This window comes from Aquarana catesbeiana, linkage group LG02 (genome assembly GCF_042186555.1).
Source record: "Aquarana catesbeiana isolate 2022-GZ linkage group LG02, ASM4218655v1, whole genome shotgun sequence".
NCBI classification, from domain to species: Eukaryota; Metazoa; Chordata; class Amphibia; order Anura; family Ranidae; genus Aquarana; species Aquarana catesbeiana.
The window spans coordinates 169491773-169505361 of record NC_133325.1 but is presented as its reverse complement, the minus strand read 5'-3'; the positions used below and the strand labels follow the sequence as shown (position 1 = coordinate 169505361).

Genomic DNA, 13589 nt, shown 5'->3' with positions numbered 1-13589 from the left:
GCCAAAATGATGTCATACATCCCAGTCTTCATGGGCATTTTTTTGTCTTTCGTGTGGAGAAGGGGAGGAGGGGCTTTTTCAGCTAAGCACACCCTCCTGCCTGCCTGCCTGCCTGCCTGAGCATGATGGATTCCAGGAAGTAACTACTACATAAATCATCTGCCCTTACTCAAGATGGCCATGGCTAAAAATATTAGGGGGGTGTTTGCATGCATCCATTTGCTGGTAGATGGATTCCAGGAAGTAACTACTACATGAATCATCAGCCCTTACTCAAGATGGCCATGGCTAGCAATACTAGGGGGATGTTTGCATGCATCCATTTGTCGGCTTCCCATTCACTTCTATTGGGACATGTGGCTTCGTGGATACAGCTGCTGTGTCCTAATATGACATTGGGGTGAGAGAGGGTCCCGAATGCACCCTGTATGAATTCAGGGACCCACACTCGCACTCACTTACATGTCATTTTAGGACACAGCAGCTCTCTCTGTGCAGTCATCTGTCCCAATAAAATGAATGGGACGCCACCACAGGCATGCATGCAACACCTGTGCATCCCCGTCCTGACAAAACACGGACCTGCATGGTAACGGGCGCCGCATGAATGGACATTAAATAGTAAATGACGATATCTGGTTACTCTAAGGCTGATGTCAGATGGACATTTATTCTGCTAGAGACAAATTGCTAGTGGCAATACAGACTACAGAATCGCTCCCTCTGTAGTCAGATGCAGCATAATGCTGCTGGTCTGCACGCTGCTAAATCTTCATCGCTAGCGATGTGAGCAATGTCTTTCTCCCCTAGCTCCATATAGATTCTACATGGACAAACGAGCAGCCTCCTAGTGATCTTGCCACTGGCAATTTCGACAAATCGCCAGTGGCAAAGTCGCCAATGCAATATCAACCTAAGAGACACAAGTCTTGTGTGCGGGTTTTATAAAGAACCTTGTCAATTTCTTTAGAGAACTTATATAAATCTGTTTATTTATTCTGCACAGCTTTGCTCATGTTTTACAATCCATATTGTTTTCCTCAATTCTTCTTTTAAAGTTTTTCATTTACTTTTACCCTTCATGTTTGAATATAACAGGCTGGTATCTGTCACTTTTCTTTTTCCCTGTGTTGAGGTGCATCTTAAGCTGCGCATTCTCTGGGCCTGTCCCTGTCTTCACGCTGGGTGGCTGAGCAGGAATGCAGAGGCAGGGTGTCAGCGTCCTCTCTCGCAGCTCTGAGGCCTCTTCCTTTCCTGCCTCAGTCCATTAAGCGGTTTTTCGGAATGTCATCTCAGCACATTTATTACCATAGCAACGTTTCATGCGCCTACCTTCTTCTTTATTTAATGTTACTTAAGCGTGTATTTGGGTAAAATAAATATATTTTTTGGAATTGTCATGGGCCAGGCAATAGCTAGTCTAAACATATTTCTGCACACACATTCAGTCCACATAAAATAAAGGGCAGCCAGAGAGAACGGGTTTTCCAGGCCTGGGCTGTCCAGCTCTCATCCTGTGGCATGAGGTGGCCACGGTTGTGGGTTTTTCCAGGCCCATATCTGCCGCTACAGATTTTACTGTAAGATATATTTTTTTTTTACAGGATTTGTATTGTTAAAGTGTGATTCCCCGTCTTTCCATCATTCGAAATAGTTATGTCCCAACCACCAAGTTATGCAGTGGAATAACATCCTTATAGGATGTCTCCAACTTACAAGCCGACCTCAACGCACTGTTTAATTGGGCAACTAAGAAGCAGATGAGATTTAATGTTGATAAATGTAAAGTTATGCACTTGGGGGGCTAAGAATATACATGCATCATACATACTAGGGGGAGTACAACTGGGGGAATCAATGGTGGAGAAGGATCTGGGGGTTCTGGTAGACCATAAGCTTAATAATAGCATGCAATTCCAAAGCGAGCAAAATGCTTTCTTGTATAGACACCAGAGAGAGATATATAATTTTGCCCCTGTACAAATCATTAGTAAGTCCTCATCTGGAATATGCAGTTCAGTTTTGGGCACCAGTTCACAAAAGGGATATCGGCAGTGTTGCCAACCTACCAGATTGAAATTTACTGACACAGCACTCAAAATTTACTGACATAGGCACGTTTTTACTGGCATTTTCAAAAGTTACAAAATGACAGTTTTAAGTGCAAATTTCAGCATTTAGGCTACAAACTAGTACAATATGCAATTAACAATATGATTTAGGTAAATATTAAGGCAAAAACTATACAGTATTTCGTACAGAACTCTGGAGGGCAAGAAATTAGAATGGGCATGCACACACACACATGAAATTGACTCTCACAATGAGACTGACAGCAGTGTGTAGTAGCACAGATGATGATGACACCTCACCAACACGATACGTCCCCTCCTGAGTCAGTGACAGGTGGTTCCTTCAGTCTAGTCCAGTCTAGTCCTGGCTTGCCTTGCTCCCGTCCCACAGACCCACACACGAGACTCCGGTTGCTCCGCTTGGCTCCCTTGCACCATGACATCACATGACACACTCGGGCACCACCTCTGTCTGACCCGACCCCCCGCCAGCGCCGTTTGAACATACTGTAGCAGGCACTCAGATGGTCTCTGCCGGCTCCAGACCGAGCTGCACATGCGCAGTTCCGAGCCAAGCCTCCAAGCCATGTTTTTTACTGGCAAACTTTTACTGTCACTGGCATTTACTGGCAGGAGAAAAGTGGCCATTTTTTACTGGCTGCCAGTAAAAATACTGGTGGTTGGCAACACTGGATATCGGTGAACTGAAGAAAGTGCAGAGAAGGGCAACCAAACTGATAAGAGGCATGGAGGAACTCGCCTATGAGGAAAAATTAGAGGAACTGAATTTATTTTCTCTTGAGAAGAGGACATTAAGGGGGGATATGATTAACATGTATATATGTATATATGTACATAAGTGGTCCATATAGTGAACTTAGTGTTGAGTTATTCACTTTAAAGAGGACATAAACTTCCTTTGCTGGCATTTATCTATAGGTAAGCCTATAATAAGGCTTACCTATAGGTAGTGTAAATATCTCCTAAACGTGTACCGTTTAGGAGATATTTACATTACATGCAGCCAAGGACGCCACTGGCGCATGCACTATGAAGGAACGTTCACCAGTGTCGTACCCTCCGAGCCCTGTGCTGTGAACGACGGCTCCCGCGCACATACCTGGGAGTGACGTCATCGCGGCTCCAGCTAGTCACAGAGCAGGAGCCCGCAAAACCAAAAGCAAAATGGGTGAAAATGGAAGCGGCCACATCGCTGACATTGCGGCACTGGAATAGCTTTGTTAAAGGTAAGTTTCACATAATGTGCTAGTATGTGATGTGATATTAAATATTGTGATATTAAATTCTCCTTGCATGTAATTGGATATTCATAGTGAACATAAATTTTAGCTGCCAAACAAGCTGCTGATAAGGCCGGACTTGTAATTCACATTGGAAAAAATACAATTGTATGACCAATTCACTTCTGGTTTGTTCACGTTGTTACCAGTTAGGGTGCTTGGATCCCCGAACCACGTTGGCTCCTTTTTTGGATTACATACCTTACTTCTAATGTAATGTAGCGCTGGTAGATTTGCAATCTACTGCATGTTAGGTAAATTTAGTAAATTATGCGTTAGGAAGGTTAAAGTTTGCCTCTGTTCCAGCTTGGCTGACGTTGTGTATGTTTCCGTGCTGACCGGGGGGTGTCGCTGTTGCCACTGGTCAGGGTTGGAAAGGCAACGTGTTGAAGCGAATGGATGCTCCTCTGTCCCGGAGGCACGCTCGGTGGAGGTGGTCCTCCAAGTTGCATTTTGGTCGAGGGTATTTATGGGACAGATGCCATATTTTGGGGTTCGTTTTACAGCCACCTGCTGGTCCTCATTGCCAACAGGTATGCGTTAAGGAGCTACCTCGTGGTCCTCCGTTCAGGAGGCCCACGATACAGCGGCGCAGGGGTAGGTCCAGAGGCTTGTCTGGAGCCTACCACCGCGGCCGAGGAATGGTCCTGAGCTGTCGGTCCTGTGTGACGAAGCTGGACAGCCGAGGAGATCCCAGGGGAGGACTCGTCTTGGAGAGATCACACGGCGTGCTGGTCTATAGAGGGCGTATCCAAAAGTAACTATACAGCATAGTGTTGCCGGCTCGGCTTAAAGGTTCAAGCACTGTGACTGACTTTCACTATAGAAAAACCTATACATCCTGTGGCAGAGGATTGTACGGATTTTGTTCCCAAACAAGTCTGTGGCAGAGACTTTGATTCGTGCTGCGTGCTGGCTGCTAGACCGGTGAGAGAGGCCTATCCAGACGAGCAAGGAGTGTGTCCCACGAGGGGAGCGCATTTCAAATAGTATTTGAATTCTACCAGGACATTTTGTCAAGAGAACCCTACCAAGAATATTTGAGTTTCTTCTGCAAGTTTCCTTTCTACCTCTTTCCTGCTACTTCCTAAGTCGTTTGTTTAATAAAGCATTGAAAACGTACTCCAGTGTTGGTGCGTGTGTTGTCCAGGAGTAAACTCAACGGAACCCTAGACCCGGTGCCGGTGAAACAGAGGGAAGCAGAGTGAAGGTAACAGACCCGCTTAAACCAGCAGCTCCACCATGAGTTAGTGCTACAGTAATAAAGTTGTATCTGGACGTCTTAGCAGTGGTGTGGCGCTTCAACAAAATAGCAGCTATGGCAACCCGCTGTTTTTAACACAAACTGTTAGGTTGATTTGGTTGGTTGCAGGCTGACTGTCAAGTTGAGCTGGGAATTTTCTCTGGTTTTTTTTCTTCATGCGTTGCCCTTCTATGTGCTCCTTGCCATGAAGGCCATTTATAGGTGAGGACAGTGGCCATTTGTTTGTACTGTTGGAATACTGGTGAGGGGACACACTGGACACATTTGCTGCCAATGTGCTATATGCTTGGTGTACAGCATATAAGGCGGGCTCCTTCCAGGCTCACCTGCCCTCTGTCTATCCATTATTAGGGATGAGCCGAACACCCCCCTGTTCGGTTCGCACCAGAACATGCGAACAGGAAAAAAGTTCGTTCGAACACCGTTAAAGTCTATGGGACACGAACATGAATAATCAAAAGTGCTAATTTTAAAGGCTAATATGCAAGTTATTGTCATAAAAAGTGTTTGGGGACCTGGGTCCTGCCCCAGGGGACATGGATCAATGCAAAAAAAAGTTTTAAAAACGGCCGTTTTTTCAGGAGCAGTGATTTTAATAATGCTTAAAGTCAAACAATAAAAGTGTAATATCCCTTTAAATTTCGTACCTGGGGGGTGTCTATAGTATGCCTGTAAAGGGGCACATGTTTCCTATGTTTAGAACAGTCTGACAGCAAAATGACATTTTGAAGGAAAAAACTCATTTAAAACTACCCGCGGCTATTGCATTGCCGACAATACACATAGAAGTTCATTGATAAAAACGGCATGGGAATTCCCCAAAGGGGAACCCCGAACCAAAATTAAAAAAAAAAAAATGACGTGGGAGTCCCCCTAAATTCCATACCAGGCCCTTCAGGTCTGGTATGGATATTAAGGGGAACCCCGGCCAAAATTAAAAAAAAAAAATGACGTGGGGTTCCCCCTAAATTCCATACCAGACCCTTCAGGTCTGGTATGGATTTTAAGGGGAACCCCACGCCCAAAAAAAACGGTGTGGGGTCCCCCCAAAAATCCATACCAGACCCTTATCCGAGCACGCAACCTGGCAGGCCGCAGGAAAAGAGGGGGGGACGAGAGTGCGGCCCCCCCCTCCTGAACCGTACCAGGCCACATGCCCTCAACATTAGGAGGGTGCTTTGGGGTAGCCCCCCAAAACACCTTGTCCCCATGTTGATGAGGACAAGGGCCTCATCCCCACAACCCTGGCCGGTGGTTGTGGGGGTCTGCGGGCGGGGGGCTTATCGGAATCTGGAAGCCCCCTTTAACAAGGGGACCCCACAGATCCCGGCCCCCCCCCTGTGTGAAATGGTAAGGGGGTACTTGCCCCTACCATTTCACTAAAAAACTGTCAAAAATGTTAAAAATGACAAGAGACAGTTTTTGACAATTCCTTTATTTAAATACTTCTTCTTTCTTCTATCTTCCTACATCTTCTGGTTCTTCTGGCTCTTCTGGTTCTTCCTCCGGCGTTCTCGTCCAGCATCTCCTCCGCGGCGTCTTCTATCTTCTTCTCCTCGAGCCGCTCCGCACCCATGGCATGGGGGGAGGCTCCCGCTCTTCTCTTCATCTTCTTCTCTTCTTCTTTTCTTCTCTTCTTCTCTTCTTCATTTTCTTCTCCGGGCCGCTCCGCACCCATGCTGGCATGGAGGGAGGCTCCCGCTGTGTGACGGCGCTCCTCGTCTGACAGTTCTTAAATAACGGGGGGCGGGGCCACCCGGTGACCCCGCCCCCCTCTGACGCACGGGACATGACGGGACTTCCCTGTGGCATTCCCCGTGACGTCACAGGGAAGTCCCGTCAAGTCACCGTGCGTCAGAGGGGGGCGGGGTCACCGGGTGGCCCCGCCCCCCATTATTTAAGAACTATCAGACGAGGAGCGCCGTCACACAGCGGGAGCCTCCCTCCATTCCAGCATGGGTGCGGAGCGGCCCGGAGAAGAAAATGAAGAAGAGAAGAAAAGAAGAATAGAATAGAAAAAAGAATAGAAGATAGAAGACGCCGCGGAGGAGATGCTGGACGAGAACGCCGGAGGAAGAACCAGAAGAGCCAGAAGAACCAGAAGAACCAGAAGATGAAGGAAGATTTATTTATTTATTTTATTTATTTATGGTACTTATATAGCGCTGTCAATTTACGCAGCGCTTTACATATACATTGTACATTCACATCAGTCCCTACCCTCAAGGAGCTTACAATCTAAGGTCCCTAGCTCACATTCATACATACTAGGGCCAATTTGGACAGGATCCAATTAACCTACCAGCATGTCTTTAGAGAGTGGGAGGAAACCGGAGTACCCGGAGGAAACCCACGCAGGCACAGGGAGAACATGCAAACTCCAGGCAGGTAGTGTCGTGGTTGGGATTCGAACCAGCGACCCTTCTTACTGCTAGGCGAAAGTGCTACCCACTGCACCACTATAGAAGAAAGAAGAAGTATTTAAATAAAGGAATTGTCAAAAACTGTCTCTTGTCATTTTTAACATTTTTGACAGTTTTTTAGTGAAATGGTAGGGGCAAGTACCCCCTTACCATTTCACACAGGGGGGGGCCGGGATCTGGGGGTCCCCTTGTTAAAGGGGGCTTCCAGATTCCGATAAGCCCCCCGCCCACAGACCCCCACAACCACCGGCCAGGGTTGTGGGGATGAGGCCCTTGTCCTCATCAACATGGGGACAAGGTGTTTTGGGGGGCTACCCCAAAGCACCCTCCCAATGTTGAGGGCATGTGGCCTGGTACGGTTCAGGAGGGGGGGGCCGCACTCTCGTCCCCCCCTCTTTTCCTGCGGCCTGCCAGGTTGCGTGCTCGGATAAGGGTCTGGTATGGATTTTTGGGGGGACCCCACGCCGTTTTTTTTTGTTTTTTTTGGCGCGGGGTTCCCCTTAAAATCCATACCAGACCTGAAGGGTCTGGTATGGAATTTAGGGGGAACCCCACGTCATTTTTTTTTTTAAATTTTGGCCGGGGTTCCCCTTAATATCCATATCAGACCTGAAGGGCCTGGTATGGAATTTAGGGGGACTCCCACGTCATTTTTTTTTTTTAATTTTGGTTCGGGGTTCCCCTTTGGGGAATTCCCATGCCGTTTTTATCAATGAACTTCTATGTGTATTGTCGGCAATGCAATAGCCGCGGGTAGTTTTAAATGAGTTTTTTCCTTCAAAATGTCATTTTGCTATCAGACTGTTCTAAACACAGGAAACATGCGCCCCTTTACAGGCATACTATAGACACCCCCCAGGTACGAAATTTAAAGGGATATTACACTTTTATTGTTTGACTTTAAGCATTATTAAAATCACTGCTCCTGAAAAAACGGCCGTTTTTAAAACTTTTTTTTGCATTGATCCATGTCCCCTGGGGCAGGACCCAGGTCCCCAAACACTTTTTATGACAATAACTTGCATATTAGCCTTTAAAATTAGCACTTTTGATTTCTCCCATAGACTTTTAAAGGGTGTTCCGCGGCATTCGAATTTGCCGCGAACACCCCAAATTGTTCGCTGTTCGGCGAACTTGCGAACAGCCAATGTTCGAGTCGAACATGAGTTCGACTCGAACTCGAAGCTCATCCCTATCCATTATAATGCATGTGCTTCTACTATGGAGTGTCTCAAAAATGTATAGAGTTAGGACTGCTGATAATAATGGGATGCCTCCGCAGCTTACGCATGTATTTGGAAATGTGTGCAAACCAGCTAACTGTTAGACAGGTTAATTCGGTTGGTTGCAGGCTGGCTGACAAGTTGTGCTGGGAATTTTCTTTGGTTTTGTTTTACATGCGTTGCCCTTCCATGTGCTCCTTACTGTGAAGGCCACTTATAGGTGGGGCAATGGCCATTTGTTTGTACTGATGGCAGCTATATGGTTCACTATTGAGAAATGTAAAGTTATGCACTTTACCAAGAAAACACATGCAAATTATACATTCAGAAGGGCTCTCTAGCAGAGTCAATGATGAAAAGGATCTGGGGGTGCTTACAGATCACAGCACAGATCACACATAGCATGCAGTGCCAATCTGCAGTTAACAAAGCTATCAAAATACTGTCATGCATTTAAAAAAGGGATAAATCAATAATTCTTCCCCTTTACAAAGCACTGGTTCGGCTTCATCTTGAATATGCAGTTCAGTTTTTGTCACCAATCCTCAGAAAAGACATTGTTGAATTCAAAAGAGTTCAGTGAAAGCAAACAAAACGAATGAGGGGGATGGAGGAGCTCAGCTATTAGGATTGATTACACAGATTACAGTTATTCAGTCTGGAGAAGAGGCACTTAAGAGGGGATATGATTACAATGTACAAATATATTAAAGGTGACTTCAGTATCTGTGATAAACTATTTACTCTAAGGTCGCTGAAGAGGACACGCAACCACGCTTTGAGGTTATAGGTGTAGCGCTAACCCCCGAAGGAGCCTCTTGGTAAACTGGGTTCTTTGTTCTGGGCCTCGAATCCAAGGACAACCTCAGCCCCTCTGGCACGCCTGGTTGAGTGAAAGTTACTGCACGTACTTATAGGAACACAGGAAATTGACACAAGATAGTTTAGTGGCAAAGTAACTCAATGTTTTGGTATGGGTTTCCAATAAATGGTGGTTTGGGCATAAATGAACACACAGAAGGTATGTTCAGACACAGTCTGCTAGACAGCATAATCACTAAGCCAACTTAACCTAGAATATAGGTTTGTACCACAAGACTGGAATTAACTCATGAATAAGCAAAGTCAGCAATAAACAGTGCATATATGTCCTAACTACAATTTAAAAAATTGTACTATAACTAGTTTAGAGTTCACTCTAGGGGAATAGCTAGGATATGGTGCAAGGTCCCCTGAAAAGTACCTCTTAGCATAGCAAATAAGTAAAGGTCTCTGTGGAGCAGCTGTAAAGGGTAGTAATGAGTCCTAACTCTTCAGCCGACTAGCACTGAGGCCCAGTTGTACTGCTGGTGCGCAAAGTTTAGTCCCGGTCACCAGGCAGCAAATAAGGCTATTAGATGACTGTATGGTCAGTTCCTAAAGGGCTTGATCTCTGTCTTTAGCAGCAAATAGTAAACCCCCACAGCAGAAGCTCACCAGTCCCAGCATTAATTCATCTCACCATCCAGTCACATGCAACAATAGGTCCACTCTCTGCTCTGCTCTGCACCCAGGTAACTCTGGCTGTCAGCACCCCAAACTCAGTGCTCCAGATTCTGCCCAGTTCGCCGATATGCATCAGTGGTGGTGCACACTGGACAGCAATGTGCACTCTCCAGTCTCCCTCATGGCAAGAGGAAGCTATGTCATGTACAGCGCATGAAAATACAGCTCTTTGCCCTCCCCCTGGAAATCTCCTCTCTGGGGTATGTAATTCAAAAGCTTTTGATCAGCCCAGGAAAATGCAGCCCTTTACCCTCCTCCTGGAAATTTCCTCTCTGAGGTATGTAGTTCAAAAGGTTTTAATCACCACAGCAGAGTATTTTCTCCAGACTACAGTTCCCACAGTGCATTGCTGCCTGATTCAATCTATTGAACTCTTCCTGCTTAGCATCTCCCCTCTCATGCTGAAACAGCTGTTAACCAGTTCAGCACCACAAGGCAGCAGCTACTGAGAGCAGCTGCAGTCAGGTTTTCTCTCACACTCTATTGTTAGCTAAGCACCTGGCTACAGAAGGAAGGAGATTTAATCTTAGAATGTGGAAAGGGTTCTTTATGGTTATAGCAGTATAAACACTATATGGAATTCCCTCCACCAGAATGTTGTACTAGCTGTGAGTGTGGACATATACAAAAAACTTTTCGATGTCTTCCTCATGAAGAGGAAGACATGACTGCAGTGTTTGGGGCTGGCCGCGGTGATGGAAGAAAGGTGCCAGCTGTACTTCCGGGGGAGCTTACAAGTGATTATTTTATGTTTAATAGTTAAAGAAATCTAATAACTATTAGTAGTAAGTGAAAAATATCTGAGCAAAACATATAAGATGTTGTGTTCAGAGTTCAGCTTTAAAAAATGAACTCTGATATACAGTACAAATAAGATTAAAATTTGATGCTGGACCTCTATGTATGGAACGTGATATGTGATAAGTCTGAGAGCTCTCTTTTCAACAAGAAAAACCTGTCTAGCTCCTACTTACACTATCGACTGAAAGTTTCCTCTCTTACAATAATACAATCGCACTACAAATTCTATGGTGTAACTTTACTCCAGTTATTTACTTATTTCTAGAAAATGTATATACATTAATAATTAGAGTATTTTGTTCTTTTATATTTCTACCTGCTCCTGGGATTGACAATAGATAGTACAGAAAATGTACACAGATGAAAGGTTTATCGCACAGCCCTTTTCTGCAATGTTTGGTCTGGCATAAAAAGAAGAGTAATGCTTTAAAGTATATGTGAACCCTTACCTTGTAAAACAAGCAATTCAATTTAAAATAGAAATAAAAGACATAACATTTGTGTATATAATAAAATGATAAATACCTTTTTATTTTTTAATCAAATAACCTATGTTCTCAGCTACATTAAGGGATTGGAGAGGTGGGGGTAGAGAAATAGCAGCACACTGATCTTCTAAGTGAATGGTTGTGCAGGGGGGCCTGTCAGCACAAGTCTGTCCATTGGAGGACAAGCGAAGCAATGTCTATGGGCAGGCAGATGTAAATGGACACATGTCCATTTAACCGGTTCCCGACCGGCGCACGCCGATGTACGTCGGCAGAATGGGACGGCTGGGCAAATGGGCGTACCCGTACGTCTCTTTAAATTTGCTGCTGTGCCATTGCGTGTGCGCCACCGGAGGCGCACGTGTGTGCCGGCCAGGAGCTCCGTGGGTCGGGTCGCGGGTCCCGCGGACTCGATCGCCGCGGGGATACACGCGATCGCCTCATGGGGAGGAAGAACACTGCCCCCTAGTGGTTAACCTCTTCACTGCCAGTGTCATTTACACAGGAATCGGTGCATTTGTATAGCACTGATTGCTGTATAAATGACAATGGTTCCAAAAATGTCCGATGTGTCCGCCATAATGTTGCAGTCGCGATAAAAATCGCAGATCGACTAGTAAAAAAAAATTATCAATAAAAATGCCATAAAACTATCCCCTATTTTGTAGACGCTATAACTTTTGCACAAACCAATCAATAAACGCTTATTGCGATTTTTTTTTACAAAAAAATCTGTAAAAGAATACGTATCGGCCTAAACTGAGGAAAAAAATAGTTTTTTAAAATATTTTTTTGGGATATTTATTTTAGCAAAAAGTAAAAAATAATGCGTTTTTTCAAAATTGTCGCTATTTTTTTGTTTATAGCACAAAAAATAAAAACCGCAGAGGTGATCAAATACCACCAAAAGAAAGCTCTATTTGTGGGAACAAAAGGACATCAATTTTGTTTGGGAGCCACGTCGCACGACCGTGCAATTGTCAGTTATAGCAACGCAGTGCCGAATCGCAAAAAGTGCTCTGGTCAGGAAGGGGGTAAATTCTTCTGGGACTGAAGTGGTTAAACCGCTTATATCCGAGTCAGTTTACTGTATAACCGCAGGAAAAAAATGACAATTTTTATGGACATAAACAGATGTAAATGGATGACATAAACTAAACTGAACTGAACTACACTGAAGACGGGTGTGCAAACAGATGTAAACTGATGTCATCTGATCTAAATTTAATTGAACTGAACTGAACTGAAGACGGATATACAAACTAATTTTGGTGTTTAAAAACCAGAACAAAAATGTGTGAAGAATGTATCCCTTTAAATCCTATGTAACTTTTCACATCAATGCACTATAGGTATGGTGCGTTTTTAAAAGTCCTGCATGCTGCATTTTTGATGCAAGTTTAAAAAATGCACCAAACATACACCCCCACCATTAAAACAAATGGAAATGTGTTTTTCAGTCACATGTACAAGTTTCACAGGTGCATGCTGGGAATCAGGAATCCAGAAAACACACCAAAAACGCATTGAAAACACGTGCTTAAAAAATGCATAGACATTTTTACCTTGGTTTTTTTCAGCTGAACAGTGAGAAAGGGCACTTAGGAGCAGATCCATGAGCAGACCCCAAGCTGGATCGAAACTCAATTAGATGGATGTCAGTTTTTTTACATCCACGCCCATTCAGCTTGTGACCAGAGGACATGGGTGGACCCGTGACAGCTTTATGGGTGGCCAGATGTCAATGGGCACAAACTGAATGGGCATTGATGTAAAAAAACTGACATCCATCCCATTGACTTTCAGTGTGACTTTCACACAGTTCCGCTGAAAGAAACCAAGGTAAAAATGCCTTGGACCTCCGATCCGTCACGCCTAGGTCCAGAAAAATTAAAAAGGTTGCAGTCCTTTTCTGTTTTTTTTTTTCCAGCCCTGGATGGACTTAGAGGTAGATGGTTGTAAGCGGACACAAGTCTGTTTACATCCACCTGTCAAAAGCACTGCATGGAGCATCTGATGAGGTTCACCTGCCAGTTTTTCAGGCAGACCTGATCGGAAGCTCCATCCACGGGTGGATGTAAACAGACTTGTAATTCAGAACGGATTGTAATTGGAATACATGTGTGCATGCCACCGATGCATGTGTACAGCTGTGAGCAGCAGCATGTCAATTTCACAGCCTGGTTTTACCTCCCCCTGGCCGCATGTGTGACAGAACCCTTAGTATCACACTAAAGAATTCTAAATGCATGCTGGGGTTAGGGTAGAGAGGCAAAAAGGAAGGTTTGCCACCCCTGTGTTAGTACACCTAGGACTGATGGCTGTAAGCGTTGGCAAATGAACACGCTACAGAGCTAGCAATTGAGTTCTACATGGTTGGGGAACTATAAGTTAGCTGCATGTTATTTCACCAACAAAAATGCAAAATCAGCAACAAAAGAGGACCCAGCCAGATGGCACTGGTAGGCAGGG

General features: G+C 44.8%; 1 protein-coding gene across 1 annotated transcript in view; it reads left to right on the top strand.

Annotated features, from left to right (window-relative positions):
- Positions 1-13589, top strand: part of GLI1 (GLI family zinc finger 1) — a 203027-nt gene that overhangs the window by 152439 nt on the left and 36999 nt on the right. The window lies entirely within an intron of this gene.